This window comes from Nerophis ophidion, linkage group LG09 (genome assembly GCF_033978795.1).
Source record: "Nerophis ophidion isolate RoL-2023_Sa linkage group LG09, RoL_Noph_v1.0, whole genome shotgun sequence".
Taxonomy (NCBI): domain Eukaryota; kingdom Metazoa; phylum Chordata; class Actinopteri; order Syngnathiformes; family Syngnathidae; genus Nerophis; species Nerophis ophidion.
This window is the reverse complement of record NC_084619.1, coordinates 54240607-54258106: the sequence shown is the minus strand read 5'-3', so window position 1 is coordinate 54258106 and position 17500 is coordinate 54240607. Positions and strand designations below refer to the sequence as shown.

General features: G+C 38.0%; 1 protein-coding gene across 1 annotated transcript in view; it reads right to left on the bottom strand.

The window, feature by feature from the left end:
• The window catches only part of arhgef33 (Rho guanine nucleotide exchange factor (GEF) 33), a 312937-nt gene that overhangs the window by 200590 nt on the left and 94847 nt on the right, over nucleotides 1–17500 (bottom strand). The gene's annotated exons all lie outside the window — the stretch shown is intronic.

Below are 17500 nucleotides of genomic sequence, written 5' to 3'. Positions count from 1 at the left end.
CATCGATTTGCATGCCGTGCTAATCGATGCATACTCCACGTAAGACAACTTGAATCCGTCCCTAATCGTGTTGTTACACCCTCCGACAACACACCGACGAGAAATGATGTCTCCAAGGTACGGAAAACAGTTGAAAAAAACAGAAAATAACAGAGCTGATTTGACTTAATGTTTATAATGTGTTTGAGAAAATGGCCGATTGACTACCTGGTTGTCATCGCTCCGAGAGCAAATAATAGAAAGGCGTTTAATTCGCCAAAATTCACCCATTTGGAGTTCGGAAATCGGTTAAAAAATATATGGTCTTTTTTCTGCACCATCAAGGTATATATTGACGCTTACATAGATCTGGTGATAATGTTCCCCTTTAAGAACAATACCCCAATGACCCAGATCCCCCATCATCGCACGCACACACGCACATACTGTAAATACCAAACACCCACAAACACGCACATGCACACATATGAATGAATTAATGCATGGCTGAGTACAGAGGAGCCAGGTGAGTAAACACTATCACAGGAGCCATCTGCACCATGAGGTCATCAAACCATGGCCACTAGGACGCTGAGACAAAGCGCCCCCACAGCCATGGCCGATCATTCCTGATGCAGATGGCTCCCTCTGAGAAATGCTGGAAAGTAAAAATAATAAAACATGTAAAATAGTAAGAACCAAGAATAAAGAACAAAATGCAAGTATGAAAAATACAATAAATATAAAGTAAATACATAATACTGCGATGAGGTGGCGACTTGTCCAAGGTGTACGCCGCCTTCCGCCCGGTTGTAGCTGAGATAGTCCCGCGACTCCAAAAAAGGGAATAAGCGGTAGAAATGGATGGATAAATACATAATAAATAAAATTTTAAAAATCTTATATTTAATAACTGATAAGATAAAAAGTAAAGTACGAATGACTTCAATTAAAATCATAAATATTAGGCAAAAGCTAAATCAAAGGGGTGGGTCTTAAGCCTCTTTTTAAAAACATGAACGTTCTCTGCAGCCCTGAGGCCTTCCGGTAAAGCTGTTCAATAGACGGGGGCCCTAATGGTGGAAAGATGCCATCTTGTGACTTTGTGTCCTGACTTTTGGAATAATTAAAATACCGGGTCCGCAAAATTTTCGGAGGGTAAAAGCAAATCTGAACAAGTAGAAGTCCCAATGCCATTAAAACATTTATAAACCATAAGAAACCAATACAGAGATTTTAAAACTGGTGTAATGTGGGCCATTTTCTGGTCTTTGTCATGACACTGAATTTTGGAGTTGTTGTAACGGTGCAATAACCTTTTTAGAATTGACATTTTAAACAAAGACAACTACGTTTTTTAGATATTACGCCAACATAACACTCAATCAAGAAAGCCCTCATCAAGACTTTAAATTTGAAATAAAACTTGGTGTTAGAGATGTCCGATAATGGCTTTTATGCCGATATCCAATATTCCGATACTGTCCAACTCTTAATTACCGACACCGATATATACAGTTGTATAATTAACACATTATTATGCCTAATTTTTTTGTGATGCCCCGCTGGATGCATTAAACAATGTAACAAGGTTTTCCAAAATAAATCAATTCAAGTTATGGAAAAAAATGCCAACATGGCACTGCCATATTTATTATTGAAGTCACAAAATGCATTATTTTGGTTGGGGGGGGGCGGGGTTCGGTGGTAGCGGGGGTGCATATTGTAGCATCCTGGAAGAGTTAGTGCTGCAAGGGGGTCTGGGTATTTGTTCTGTTGTGTTTATGTTGTGTTACGGTGCGGATGTTCTCCCAAAAGGTTTTCCAAAATTAATCAATTCGAGTTATGGAAAAAAATGCCAACGGCAGATTTTACATGAACTTTAGCACTTTTAATAATAAGGACATAAAACGTTACTCAAGTCTGTCTGCTCGCCATCGGCAAAACAAGAATTGCGGATAGCTACGGTGTCAGAGAAAAGTCGCAACAAATGCAAACGCAACGAGACAATGTCATAAATTACAACATGACAACTTTCAGCTACAGCACGATTGCAAAAGCCACAACAAGGAAAAACGACAACACAGTAATATAAAGTTGCAAGACATTTTTAAGCCACAAAAGAAACGACGGACAACACAGTGGAGCAAGTTACGCCGACGGACCAACTTCCTGAACATCGTATATTAGTGTTATTGAAAAAGGAAAACAAGTTAAGACTGAAAAAGTTGTCACACTGCACTCACTTTTTCAACTTTTCCACTTTCGGAAAACAGGAAGTCAAAACTTGTCCACTTTCACTTCCATTCCGTCTTTGTATAGTCCTGTTTTGGCTTAGAGTTGGCTCTATGTTGTGTTATGGCATTTGCATTTGTTGTAGCTTTTCTATGCTATGATAGCGGCTTATGAAAATTTAAATCATAACAGGACAAACCACTGCTTATTTAACCTGAATAAAAAAAAAAAACGTTTCCATATGAGTTGGGAAATTGTGCTAGATACAAATATAAACAGAATACAATGATTTGCAAATCATTTTTAACCCATATTCAGTTGAATATGCTACAAAGACAACATATTTGATGTTCAAACTGATAACATTTTTTTTTTTTTACAAATAATCATTATCTTTAGAATTTGATGCCAGCAACACGTGACAAAGAAGTTGGGAAAGGTGGCAATACATGCTGATAATGTTTAGGAATGCTCATCAAACACTTATTTGGAACATCCCACAGGTGTGCAGGCTAATTGGGAACAGGTGGGTGCCATGATTGGGTATAAAAACAGCTTCCCAAAAAATGCTCAGTCTTTCACAAGAAAGGATGGGGCGATGTACACCGCTTTGTCCACAACTGCGTGAGCAAATAGTCAAACAGTTTACGAACAACGTTTCTTAAAGTGCAATTGCAAGAAATTTAGGGATTTCAACATCTACGGTCCATAATACCATCAAAAAGTTCAGAGAATCTGGAGAAGTCACTCCACGTAAGCGCACATGGCTGGAAACTAACATTGAATGACCGTGACCTTCGATCCCTGAGACGGCACTGTGTCAAAAACCGACATCAAGCTCTAAGGAATATCCCCACATGGGCTCAGGGACACTTCAGAAAACCACTGTCACTAAATACAATTCGTCGTTACATCTGTAAGTGCAAGTTAAAGCTCTACTATGCAAAGCGAAAGCCATTTATCAACAACATCCAGAAATGCCACCGGCTTCTCTGGGCCCGAGATCATCTAAAATGGACTGATGCAAAGTGGAAAAGTGTCCTATGGTCTGACGAGTCCACATTTCAAATTGTTTTTGGAACTATTCGACATTGTGTCATCCGGACCAAAGGGGAAGTGAACCATCCAGACTGTTATTGACGCAAAGTTGAAAAGCCAGCATCTGTGATGGTATGGGGGTGCATTAGTGCCCAAGGCATTGGTAACTTACACATCTGTGAAGGAACCACTAATGCTGAAAGGTACATAGAGGTTTTGGAACAACATATGCTGCCATCTAAGCGTTGTCTTTTTCATGGACGCCCCTGCTTATTTCAGCAAGACAACGCCAAGCCACATTCAGCACGTGAATATGTGTTGAAAATGATTAGCAAATCATTGTATTCCGTTTATATATACATCAGACACAATTTCACAACTCATATGGAAACGGGATTTGTATCTGGTTGCACTTCATTTTTTTATATTAATCTATTTTGTATTTGTATTATTTCTATGACAAAAAACCCACTGTTAATTCAACCTGAAGAGATGTTGGTTGTATTTTGTTTTTGATATTAATATAATATCATTCTATGTTGAAAAATTAAGGCGGAAGTATTAAAATACTGGTTACTGTAGATTTATTTAAAAACTGCTTGAATGTTGAAAATCCTCTTGTTAATTCAACCTAAAGTGTTGTTTGCACTTAATTCAAATTAGATGTGAATGCATTAATTGTTGTTTAGTTGCTTGTTGTATGCATACATTTATACATAATTCCCTTCCTTACAAGAAATAACAGGAAATAGGACATTTCACCTGCAGTGTCCAGTATCCATATTTTTTTTCAGTCACAACTGCTTGATTTTTTATTCATTTATTTTTGACCAAAAATTACTGAAACGGTATCAACTCACCAAATCATTTCGGATCCTATTCTTGTAAAAAATTATACTGCCGGTGGATCGTAGAGTAAAAGCAAATCTGAACGATAAAAAAGCCCAATGCCATAAAACACATGTATAAACCATAAGAAGAACCTTTCCTGAAACACATGGGGAGCCAATGCAGAGATTTTAAAACTGGTGTAATGTGGGCCCGCCAGACATTACACGACACATGCCGCTGAAATTTGGAGTCTTTGTAAAGGTGCAATAACTTTTTTAGAATTGACATTATAAACAAAGAGAACCAGTTATTTTTTTTTAGATATTACACCAACATAATATTAGATCAAGAAAGCCCTCATCACGACCTTTTAATTTGAAATATAACTTGGTGTGCAACTATTTTCCTAATCTGTCCCTCTAATGCTGACAACATTGGCACTTATTTCATTGTTCTGGACATAAAAATGAGGTCTACAGGTAAAATTCCCACCCAAATAGCACATTTTGGAACGTCCACGTTTAGCTCCAAAATGTTGACGGGCCTGCATCAGCCTGCTGATGTCACCTACAGAAGACTTGAGGCAATTTCATATTTTGGTAGCATCTTTATTCTGAATCTTGATCGATAGAATCGGTTTGAACTCACCAAATCCTTCTAAAAATTATACTGCCGGTGGATCTCAGAGTCCGCAAAGGTTCGTAGGGTAAAAGCAAATCTGAACGATAAGATGGCCCAATGCCATAAAAACATTTATAAACCATAAGAACCTTTAAAATTGATTTTGAAATACACAGGGAGCTATCGCAGAGATTTTAAAACTGGTGTAATGTGGGCCCGTCTTCTGGTCTTTGTTACGACACATGCCGCTGAATTTTGGAGTTGCTGTAAAGGTGCAATAATCTCTTTAGAAATGACATTTTAAACAAAGACAACAAGGTTTTTGAGATATTAAACCAACATTATATTAGATTAAAAAAGTCTTCATTGAGATGTTTAATTTGAAAAATAACTCGGTAGGCTTTATTGAGATTTAACTCGACTCTTTCTCTAAATGGCCCTTCTAATGCTCACAAATTGGCACTTATTTCCTAGTTCTGGACATAAAAATGAGGTCTATAGGTAAAATTCCCACCCAAATATACTCAGTAGCGATTTTAGACTTCAGCACATTTTGGAACGTCCACGTTTAGCTCCAAAATGTTGACGGGCCTGCATCAGCCTGCTGATGTCACCTACAGAAGACTGGAGGCAATTTCATATTTTGGCAGCATCTTTATTCTGAATCTTGATCGATATAATCGATGAATTGGTTTTAACTCACCAAATCGTTTCGGATTATATCTTTCTAAAATGTATACTGCCGGTGGATCTCAGCGTCCGCAAAGGTATGTAGGGTAAAAGCAAAACTGAACCATAAGAACGCCCAATGCCATGAAAACATTTACAAACCATAAGAAGAACCTTAAAAATTGATTCTGAAATACACGGGGGAGCAATCGCAGAGATTTTAAAACTGGTGTAATGTGTGCCCGTCTTTTGGTCTTTGTCACGACACATGCCACTGAATTTTGGAGTTGTTGTAAAAGTGCAATAATCTTTTTAGAAATGACATTTTAAACAAAGAAAACAAGGTTTTTGAGATATTAAACCAACATTATATTAGATTAAAAAAGTCTTCATTGAGATGTTTAATATGAAAAATAACTCGGTGGGGTTTATTGAGATGTAACTCGACTCTTTCTCTAAATGGCCCTTCTAATGCTCACAACATTGGCACTTATTTCCTAGTTCTGGACATAAAAATGAGGTCTATAGGTAAAATTCCCACCCAAATATACTCAGTAGCGATTTTAGACTTCAGCACATTTTGGAACGTCCACGTTTAGCTCCAAAATGTTGACGGGCCTGCATCAGCCTGCTGATGTTACCTACAGAAGACTGGAGGCAATTTCATATTTTGGCGGCATCTTTATTCTGAATCTTGATCGATATAATCGATAAATTGGTTTTAACTCACCAAATCGTTTCGGATTATATCCTTCTACAAAGTATACTGCCGGTGGATCTCAGGGTCCGCAAAGGTATGTAGGGTAAAAGCAAAACTGAACCATAAGAACGCTCAATGCCATGAAAACATTTACAAACCATAAGAAAAACCTTAAAAATTGATTCTGAAATACACGGGGCAGCAATCGCAGAGATTTTAAAACTGGTGTAATGTGTGCCCGTCTTCTGGTCTTTGTCACGACACATGCCGCTGAATTTTGGAGTTGTTGTAAAAGTGCAATAATCTTTTTAGAATTGACATTTTAAACAAAGACAACAAGGTTTATGAGATATTAAACCAGCATTATATTAGATTAAAAAAGCCCTCATTGAGATGTTTAATTTGAAAAATAACTTGGTTTGCTTTATTGTGATTTAACTCGACTATTTATCTAAATGGCCCTTCTATTGCTGACAACATTGGCACTTATTTCCTAGTTCTGGACATAAAAATGAGGTCTATAGGTAAAATTCCCACCCAAATATACTCAGTAGCGATTTTAGACTTCAGCACATTTTGGAACGTCCACGTTTAGCTCCAAAATGTTGACGGGCCTGCATCAGCCTACTGATGTCACCTACAAAAGACTGGAGGCAATTTCATATTTTGGCAGCCTCTTTATTCTGAATCTTGATCGATAGAATCGATAAAATGGTTTTAACTCACCAAATCGTTTCGGATTATATCCTTCTAAAAATTATACTGTCGGTGGATCTCAGGGTCCGCAAAGGTTTGTAGGGTAAAAGCAAAGCTGAACCATAAGAATGCCAAAATGACATGAAAACATTTATAAACCATAAGAAGAACATTAAAAATTGATTCTGAAATACACGGGGGAGCCATCGCAGAGATTTTAAAACTGGTGTAATGTGGGCCCGCCTTCTGTTCTTTGTCACGACACATGCCCCTGAATTTTGGAGTTGTTGTAAAGGTGCAATAACCTTTTTAGAATTGACATTTGAAATAAGACAACAAGGTTTTTGAGATATTACACAAACATTATATTAGATTAAAAAAGCCCTCATTGAGATGTTTAATTTGAAAAATAACTTGGTGTGCATTATTGAGATTTAAGTCGACTATTTCTCCACAGTAAATGGTCCTTCTGATGCTGACAACATTGGCACTTACAGTATTTCCTAGTTCTGGACATAAAAAAGGGGTCTATAGGTAAAATTCCCACCCAAATAGACTCAGTAGTGATTTTAGACTTCAGCCTACGTTTGGGTCCAAAATGTTGATGGTCGTGCATCAGTCTGTTAACGTAACATATTATGGTAAGAGTCATTCAAATAACTATAATATATAGAACATGCTATACGTTTACCAAACAATCTGTCACTCCAAATCGATAAATCCGATGAAATCTACTTCCTCGTCGCTTCTAAACAACTGTGCCAACTCCAAAGGAATGCTTTGCTTTCTATTGTCGTTTTCTGCTGCATATTTCACTACGTCCAGCTTGTAATGTGCAGTACATGATTTCCTTTTCGGTGCTATTTTTGTTCAGCCCTTCTCAGTTTTTATAATTTACCACCAACGATGAAATGATTAATTGTAATAGCTACGGCAGTAGCAAATAGCATATAGCAGTTAGCATTCCATGACCCACAATGCACTCCTGCCATGACCCTACCCCGCCAAATTCCTATTGGTTGACGTGTGTGTGACGATTGGTGACATTTTCTTCATCTCTTCGGCGAATGAGATAAATAATATTATTTGATATTTTACGGTAGTGTGTTAATAATTTCACACATAAGTCGCTCCGGAGTATATGTTGCACCTCCAGACAAACTATGAAAAAAACTGCGACTTATAGTCCGAAAAATACGGTACTATGGTTGTTTATTATTTTCATTTCTATATTTTGTACACTTCGCTTTTGTTTCACTGTTTAATATTAATATTATTTAACTGTTATTCTGTTAATTGTTAGGTGTTGTAATAGAAAGTGTTTGTGTATTTTTTGTTGATAAAAATAATTCCAATTCAATTTGGGGTGTTTTTTTATTTTTATTTTATTTTTTTATCAAAAACGTACAAGTACGTACTGATTTGATGGATTGATTGAAATTTTTATCAGTAGATTGCAGAGTACAGTACATATTCTGTACAATTGACCACTAAATGGTAACACCCGAATAAGTTTATCAACTTGTTTAAGTCGGGGTCCGCGTTAATAAATTCATGGTAACCCGACTACTGTACACACACAGAAAACAGAAACCAAATCTGGACTTTGGAGTCCCAAACTGTACCGAAGGGGACCATTTGGCGCTAGCAACGCGTCTTTCATCAGATTGTTGTCTTGCTGGAAGTGAAACCAGGACAAACGGCACAAGCAGCATGAAACAATTAAACGTGCGAGCGAGTGACTCTTCTTTGGCTGTCATCCAGCTCTCGTTTTTTTTCGGGTTTTTTTGTGTGTGTGGTGTTGTTTCACCGTGAATGTGCTGACTCATCAAAACGGTGCAGATACATTGGCCCAGGAGGGAGGTGAAACATGGCAAAAAAAGAAAAAAAAACAAGTTACACTAAAACGAGCTCAGCTTCCTCAAACATCTTGAGGCTGGGTGTTCTAAAACCAACAGGAGTCTTGTATTGACACACAAAACGCTTGGAAATGTCATCCGGAGTAGACTTGCAAAACCCAAAAGCTGCTAAATTGGCTTTAGGTACATTTTGGACTTCGCATCAATGAGCCGCAGCTCCTCAGTTCCGTTGCCAGTAATTTAGACACTAATTAATCTCAGTGCATTGACTCATTTTCAGTGGATAGTATTGCTATTAAAAGCTGTACACTGACTACTCTAAAAGTACATATTTGCACAATTCTATCACTTGCCTTACGCTTGAGTCAAGAAGGGGTTCTTAAAATTTTTGACCTTGGGCACCAACTTTTCCACTACAGAAGGACCCGGGTCCCACTGAATCAGTGATATTATTTTTTTATTTTAACAATATTCAAATAATTATATCTAACCACCAACAGTTCCACAGGATAAACATTGTCAAATAATAGGAAACCGTGTGTTGAATCACAAATAATAATCAATGCTTGGGTCAGGCTGATTACAAAAATAAATACTAATCAAATATACTGCAAAAGAAGGTACACACATATGTAGTACTAAAATAAATAAGTTCTAACTAAATTAATTAGCAATAATGATGATAATAATAATAATAATAATAATAATATGTATCTGCGATGAGGTGGCGACTTGTTCAGGGTGTACACCGCCTTCCGCCCGAATGCAGCTGAGATAGGCACCAGCGACCCCAAAAAGGGACAAGCGGTAGAAAATGGATGTGTATGTATGTCAATAAAATTAAAGTACAGTTAGAAATACATCTTGACCACTTAAGTCATAATTTTTGCGCTTAAAAACTTGTCTATGACTTTAGCTCCAGACTTTTTCTGTTTTGGGTCCCAAGAATAGATTGAATTTTTTTTTCACCCCTCCCTGTTTCCCACCATTTTTGTTAGGAGCGCCGTTCCCCGTTCCGTCTCCCTGTAATATTTGTCCTCTCTTGAATGGGATTGTGCTGAAAATGTTCATTTCACCTCGGGGATTATTACAGTATTTCTGATTTCGAGTCTGAATCTGATTTGTTTGATATTGTCATTACTGCCACATGTGGTGGGAAAGTGTATTACAACTGAGTACCCCTGTGGCTTACCGTATTTCCTTGAATTGCCGCTGGGTATATAGTATGCGCCTGCCTAGAATTACTGCCGGGTCAAACTTGTTTTGCAAAATAATTAGCGCATGCTTAGCATTACCGCCGGTTCAGGATTAACGCCGGGTCAAACTCGTTTCGCAAAATATTATTTTTATTAGCGCATGTTTAGAATTTCCGCCGGGTCAAACTCGTTTTGCAAAATATTTAGCGTATGCCTAGAATTTCCGCCGGGTCAAATTCGTTACGTCACGAGTGACACTTCACCTGTCATCATTTTCAAAATGGAGGAGGCTGATTTAAATAATTTGAAATGGCATAAAGGGAAGAAGATTAAGAGCTATTCAGTAGGATTTAAGGTCCAAGCTATTGAATATGCTAAAAAGAACAGTAAGCAGCTATGTTTTATTAATATACCGTAGCCGCGTGTGTCAAATATGAGTCATTAAATTACTCCCGCCTCCTGGGGGTAGAGGGCGCTAGTGATCCTTCTTGCGACTACTCGGCTGCAGAATAAGTGACAACAAGCAGCAAGAGTGAGCTAGCGATCGTTTATTTTTTCCTCTCGCTTGCACTTTTAACATGGAGGATTACATATCTAAAATAAAACCGTTTTCTAAACTGGACTTTCATTCGAAGCAGGAGGTAATAAAGGAAGATCTCCATCAAGACAGAGAGACTTTTAAAACTGAAGAAAGATAAGGGAGACTTCTATAACAAGTTATCGATGCTTTTGATCAGAAGGAGCCACCAATGGACTTCATTTATAAGTAAAGGTAAGACCATAATAACGTTTTTTTTATATTAAATGTGCTTTTCATGACGGTATCCTTACATCAAACTCAAATTTATAAGCGCAGGCCTAAATTTTTAAAATAATTAGTGCATGCATGCTTGAGCGGTATAGCTCGGTTGGTAGAGTGGCCGTGCCAGCAACTCGAGGGTTGCAGGTTCGATTCCCGTTTCCGCCATCCTAGTCACTGCCGTTGTGTCCTTGGGCAAGACACTTTACCCACCTGCTCCCGGTGCCACCCACACTGGTTTAAATGTAACTTAAATATTGGGTATCACTATGTAAACACTTTCAGTCACTAGAGAAAAGCGCTATATAAATATAATTCACTTCACTTCACACTTTTACCGCATGCCTTTGGTAAACGCCAAAATGAGAAGAGGTTTTAAATTAATCAGCGCCCTGGCGGCAATTCAAGGAAATACACAGCTGAGAAACCGATATTTTTTTAGCGGGCCTCTAAGGGACGCTGGCGGCTAAGAAGCACTGGTTTAAAATAAAACACACGCTAACAAGGCCCGTTTGTTTGTTTAAACATCTATTTATTGGATGGTTTATATATATTGTAAGCATGGAGACGAGACGTTGACTTAGCAATACTGAATGGCGTCACCCATTGACTCATGGCCACTCACGGTTTACTCTACACCTTGACAATAGCACTGACCCTGACCCGCTCAGTCTGGCGCCTCACGCTCGCAACGATCACCAACTGTGGATTTTCCCGTTGTTGAAACCTCCTTGAGTCACCCCGTTCGCATGTCTCACTTTTCTTTTAGAAGCCATGTTGTTTTGTCGCTGCAGGTGTAGCCGGGTGAAAATGTGCTTGCAGTATTTTTGTTTTTTGGTGCGTGCGAAGTTGGAACGCTGTCCTGCTTGATATTGTTTTGTCAAATATAGATGGATGCATTCGCTTTTTTGATAAGTGCGGGCTCTATTGATCAATCGATCAAACTTTATTTTCACTTTTGATGCACAGGCAAGTGGTCACACAAAGTGCTTTACACCTATAAAAAAAATAAAGACACATTTTAAAAAAGGAGAAAAAAACATGCATGCATACACAGCACTATTGGCAATACCAATACATGGTATCAAGCAATAAAACTATTCATATCACACTTTCGTGTAATTGTCTCGATTATTTTCGGGTCTCCCCATGTCTAGAATTAAACGATTACAGTTGGTACAAAATGCGGCTGCTAGACTTTTGACAAGAACAAGAAAGTTTGATCACATTACGCCTATACTGGCTCACCTGCACGGGCTTCCTGTGCACTTAAGATGTGACTTTAAAGTTTTACTACTTACGTACAAAATACTACACGGTCTAGCTCCATCCTATCTTGCCGATTGTATTGTACCATATGTCCCGGCAAGAAATCTGCGTTCAAAAGACTCCGGCTTACTAGTGATTCCTAAAGCCCCAAAAAAGTCTGCGGGCTATAGAGCGTTTTCCGTTCGGGCTCCAGTACTCTGGAATGCCCTCCCGGTAACAGTTCGAGATGCTACCTCAGTAGAAGCATTTAAGTCTCACTTTAAAACTCATTTGTATACTCTAACCTTTAAATAGACCTCCTTTTTAGACCAGTTGATCTGCCGCTTCTTTTCTTTTTCTCCTCTGTCCCCCCTCCCTTGTGGAGGGGTTACGGTCCGATGACCATGGATGAAGTACTAGCTGTCCAGAGTCGAGACCCAGGATGGACTGCTCGTCGGGACCCAGGATGGACCGCTCGCCTGTGTATCGGTTGGGGACATCTCTAGGATGCTGATCCGACTCCGCTTGGGATGGTTTCCTGTGGACGGGACTCTCGCTGCTGTCTTGGATCCGCTTTGAACTGAACTCTCGCGGCTGTGTTGGAGCCACTATGGATTGAACTTCACAGTATCATGTTAGACCTGCTCGACATCCATTGCTTTCGGTCCCCTAGAGCAGTGGTCCCTAACCTTTTTGTATCCGCGGACCGGTTAACGCTTAACAATTTTTCCCGCGGCCCGGCGGGAGGGGAGGTCCTTTATTTGTTTTTTTCTTTGTCATGAAAAAGGGACGTTTTTGTCATGAAAAAGGGAGGTTTTTGTGGTTGGTGCACTAATTGTAAGTGTATATTGTGTTTTTTATGTTGATTTAATATATATATAAAAAAAACATTTATTTATTTATTTGTTTTTTAAATAAAAAATAAAAAAAAATCTTCTGCGGCCCGGTACTAATCAGGCCACGGCCCGGTACCGGGGACCACTACCCTAGGGGTAGTATCATGTTAGACCCGCTTGACATCCATTGCTTTCGGTCCCCTAGAAGAGGGGGGGTTACCCACATTTGAGGTCCTCTCCAAGGTTTCTCATAGTCATCATTGTCACTGCCGTCCCACTGGGTGTGAGTTTTCCTTGCCCTTATGTGGGTTCTTCCGAGGATGTCGTAGTCGTAGTGGTTTGTACAGTCCTTTGAAACATTTGTGATTTAGGGCTATATAAATAAACTGATTGATTGATTGATGGGCTTCACGGTGGCAGAGGGGTTAGTGCGTCTGCCTCACAATACGAAGGTCCTGCAGTCCTGGGTTCAAATCCAGGCTCGGGATCTTTCTGTGTGAAGTTTGCATGTCCTCCCCGTGAATGCGTGGGTTCCCTCCGGGTACTCCGGCTTCCTCCCACTTCCAAAGACATGCACCTGGGGATAGGTTGATTGGCAACACTAAATGTGAGTGTGAATGTTGTCTGTCTATCTGTGTTGGCCCTGCGATGAGGTGGCGACTTGTCCAGGGTGTACACCGCCTTCCGCCCGATTGTAGCTGAGATAGGCGCCAGCGCCCCCCGCGACCCCAAAAGGGAATAAGCGGTAGAAAATGGATGGATGGATGATTGATTAATTGATTGAAACTTTTCATGCACATGCAAGTGGCAAAAAAAAAAAGCCTTACACCAAAAAAAAAAAAAAAAAGAATAAAACACGCATATATTGTGAATCTTTGGGCACCGCGTGATTCGATTCAGAATCGATTCTTAATTCTAAACGCTTCACAATTAAAAAATCAGTACTTTTTTTTTTAACATTAGGTGCCACTTCTATGATTAACAATATTCCTCCATAATTGCATTTGAACAACCGTATTATTGATAATAGAGGTAAACTTTTGGTATTGTTCATGATCAATAGCGCCTTTTCTATTGGTATTTGTATTGCTCCAGTTGTAGTGTAAAAATGCTCATTGTCATTTCTATATTATTATTTATTTCACTAACTGCTTCTTTGTTATCACTTTTACCATCATATTTGTACATATCGTATGTGCTGGTGTTGTTCTATTGTTGTTGTTATTAGGGTCCGCCAGGCCCATTGCAAAAGGACTCCCAAAGGATTCCTTTTGCAATGGGCCAAAGGACTCTATTGAATCTGTAAGGTTTTATTCTTTCTTTCTTTATAATTATTATTCCGCACGGTCGCGCTGTAATTTGACCCCCTTAACATGCTTCAAAACTCACCAAATTTTACACACACATCGGTATGATGCGGCAGCCCAACTTATTAAGCAACCAAACCCCAAAAATCAAAATTGCGCGGTAGCGCCCCCTAGGAAAAAAAAACAGACTGCTTGTAACTTCCGTTAGCAATGTCGTAGAGACATGAAACAAAAACCATTATGTAGGGCTGACCTAGACCTAGATTTCATTATTTTACTTTCTAGGGCAAAAATCAACAAACATTTTGCAAAAACCCATTCAAAGCAAAATGTTTGCAAAAAATGCTATTTTTGCCTCTTTGAGCTGTAATTTGACCTCATTAAAATGCTTCAAAACTCACCAAACTTGGCACACATATCAGGACTGGCGAAAATTGTGATCTAATGAAAAAAAACAAAGCCCGAAACTCAAAATTGCGCTCTAAAACACAGCAAAAACTGCTCCTAGGAAGAAAACACAGACAAAATTGTCTGTAACTTCCAGTAGGAATGCCGGAAAGACATGAAACAAAAACCTCTATGTAGGTTTTACTTAGACCTACATTTTAATAATTGACATCATTCAGCAAAAATCAACAAGAAGTTAAAAATTACCCCTTCAAAATAAAAGTTTTGTAAAAACCTGTCACCTTTTTTCAAACATTATCTCCTCTGAGCGTGTTGTCGTGTCGGCTTCATACTCGCACAGGAGAGCGATTGAACCCTTCTGATTAAAAGTTATTCACAAAATTTTGATTACTGCTCCGGTTTTGATTTTACGCGCCTTCAAAGAACCCCTGCGCAAAGTTACCTAAAAAAATGTAATTTTTGCCTCTTTGAGCTGTAATTTGACCTCCTAAAATGCTTCAAAGTGCAAGTTAAAGCTCTACTATGCAAAGCGAAAGCCATTTATCAACAACATCCAGAAACGCCGAGCTGTAATTTGACCCCCTTAACACGCTTCAAAACTCACCAAATTTTACACACACATCAAGACTGGCGAAAATTGCCATCTAATAAAAAACCAAACCCCATAAATCTAAATTGCGCTCTAGCGCCCCCTAGGAAAAAACACAGACAAAACCGCTTGTAACTTCTGTTAGGAATGTCGTAGAGACATGAAACCAAAACCTCTATGTAGGTCTGACTTAGACCAGGGCTTGGGTCATGGGGGCAGCAGCCAAAGGCTGGCCCGACCAACATTGCTTGCAGCTTTAATTATTGTTGTGTTTGCTGTTGTTGTTTTTGTCTCTCTGTCTAATCCCCCTCTTATCCCCACAATTTCCCCCTCTGTCTTCATTGTTTTCTCTTTCTATCCCCTCCTGCTCCGGCCCGACTGCACCAAATGATAATATAAATACATTTAATAAAGTCAAATTCAAATAAGGCAACCAGAGAAGTATCCTACACTTCTCTTTTGTAAAATAAATCTGAACAGCCGATATGGGCTTCTACATCAACTATATTATTTGCCCGAGAAAAAAACAAAAAAAAAAACAATATTCCTCCTTAAAAGACATAGACGCTCTGATATATTTTTTAATTAGTTAAAAGAAAACTGTTTTTGTTAGGAAAAAAATCTACCCACACATTTAATAAAGTCAAATACAAAATAATGCAACAAGAGAAGTATCCAACACTCTATTTTTAAAGTAAATCTGTACAGCAGATATGGTCATCTACATCAGTGGTTCTCAAACTTTTTTCAGTAATGTACCCCTTGTGAACATTTTTTTTTATTCCAAAAACCCCCTAATCAGAGCAAAGCATTTTTGGTTGAACAAAAAAGAGATAATTAAGTAAAATACAGCACTATGTCATCAGTTTCTGATGTATTAAATTGCATAACAGTGCAAAATATTGCTCATTTGTAGTGGTCTTTCTTGAACTATTTGGGAAAAAAAAGATATAAAAATGACTAAAAACTAAAATAAACAAGAGATTAAATTATAAATAAAGATTTTTACACATAAAAGTCATCCACTTAAAGTGCCCTCTTTGGGGATTGTAATAAAGATCCATCTGGATTCATGAACTTAATTCTAAACATTTCTTCACAAAAAATAAATCTTTAACATCAATATTTATGGAACATGTCAACAAAAAAATTTAGCTGTCAACACTGAATATTGCATTGTTGTATTTCTTTTCACAGTTTATGAACTTACATTCATATTTTGTTGAAGTATTATTCAATAAATATATTTATAAAGGATTTTTGAATTGTTGCTATTTTTAGCATATTTTTTAAAAATCTCACATACCCCTTGGCATACCTTCAAGTACCCCCAGGGGTACGCGTACCCCCATTTGAGAACCACTGATCTACATCAACAATATTTTCCCTGTTAACAGGTTGATTGTTTTCTTTTTTTAACCTTAAATGAATGAAATAAAATAAACGATTCATTGTTACCAGCTATCCTTTAAGGCAGACATAACTGCCGAAGCGGGCTTCGACCTCACTGAACTATCCAATCTCCGCTGTGTTTAGTTGTTTGTGTGTTTTAGCCTGTTAGAGGTAAAAAAATTGTTGCAAGTTATTGTGGTGCATGCGAAAATGTTTTTTTAATCGACAATACCAAAATATGGTATCAATCAATTAAACTTTGTATCACACTTTTCATGCACATGCAAGTGGCAACACAAAGTGCTTTACATAAAATAAATAAATAAATAAATAAATTTTAAAAAAGGAGAATTAAACACACATAGGGCTGTGCATCTTTGGGCACCACGCGATTCAATTCTATTCTTGTGGTGTAACGATTCGATTCAGAATCGATTCTTAATTCAAAACGGTTCACAATTCAAAAATCAATACTTTTTTTTTTTTAACAACATTGGGTTCCAGTTCTATGTTCCTCCATTAAAAAAGACAAACAGCTGTGATAATTTTGTTTACTAATTAAAAAAAAAAAAGTGGTTTTGTTTAATAAAATTCTGCCCAAACATTTAATGAATTCAAATACAAGTAAGGCAACAGGAGAAGTATCCAACACTTCTCTTTTCTAAAGTAAATATTATATACAATAATTTCCTGAGTGGCTGAAAAGGACAGATAAAAAAATAAGAAAATAAATTTTTGATTTAAAAAAAAAAAAGTTTAACGATCGTTTCAAATTATCGCGATTCATTTGAAAACCTTTTTTTAATCAACAATACCAAAATATGGTAACAATGAATCAAACTTTATATCGCACTTTTCATGCACATGCGAGTGGCAACACAAAGGGTTTCACACCCCCCTAAAAAAAAAAAAAACAGAAGAAAAAAAACACATGCCAGGAATTTCCCCGTGGGGACCAATACACACACTACAGTACCTATTTGTGACCACTTGTCATGCACGCGCACACACACACTCGCACGCAAACACACACCAAAGTCATGAAAATTTAACTCCAAAGGACCAATTTCAAAAAAATTCATTAAACAAATGCACAG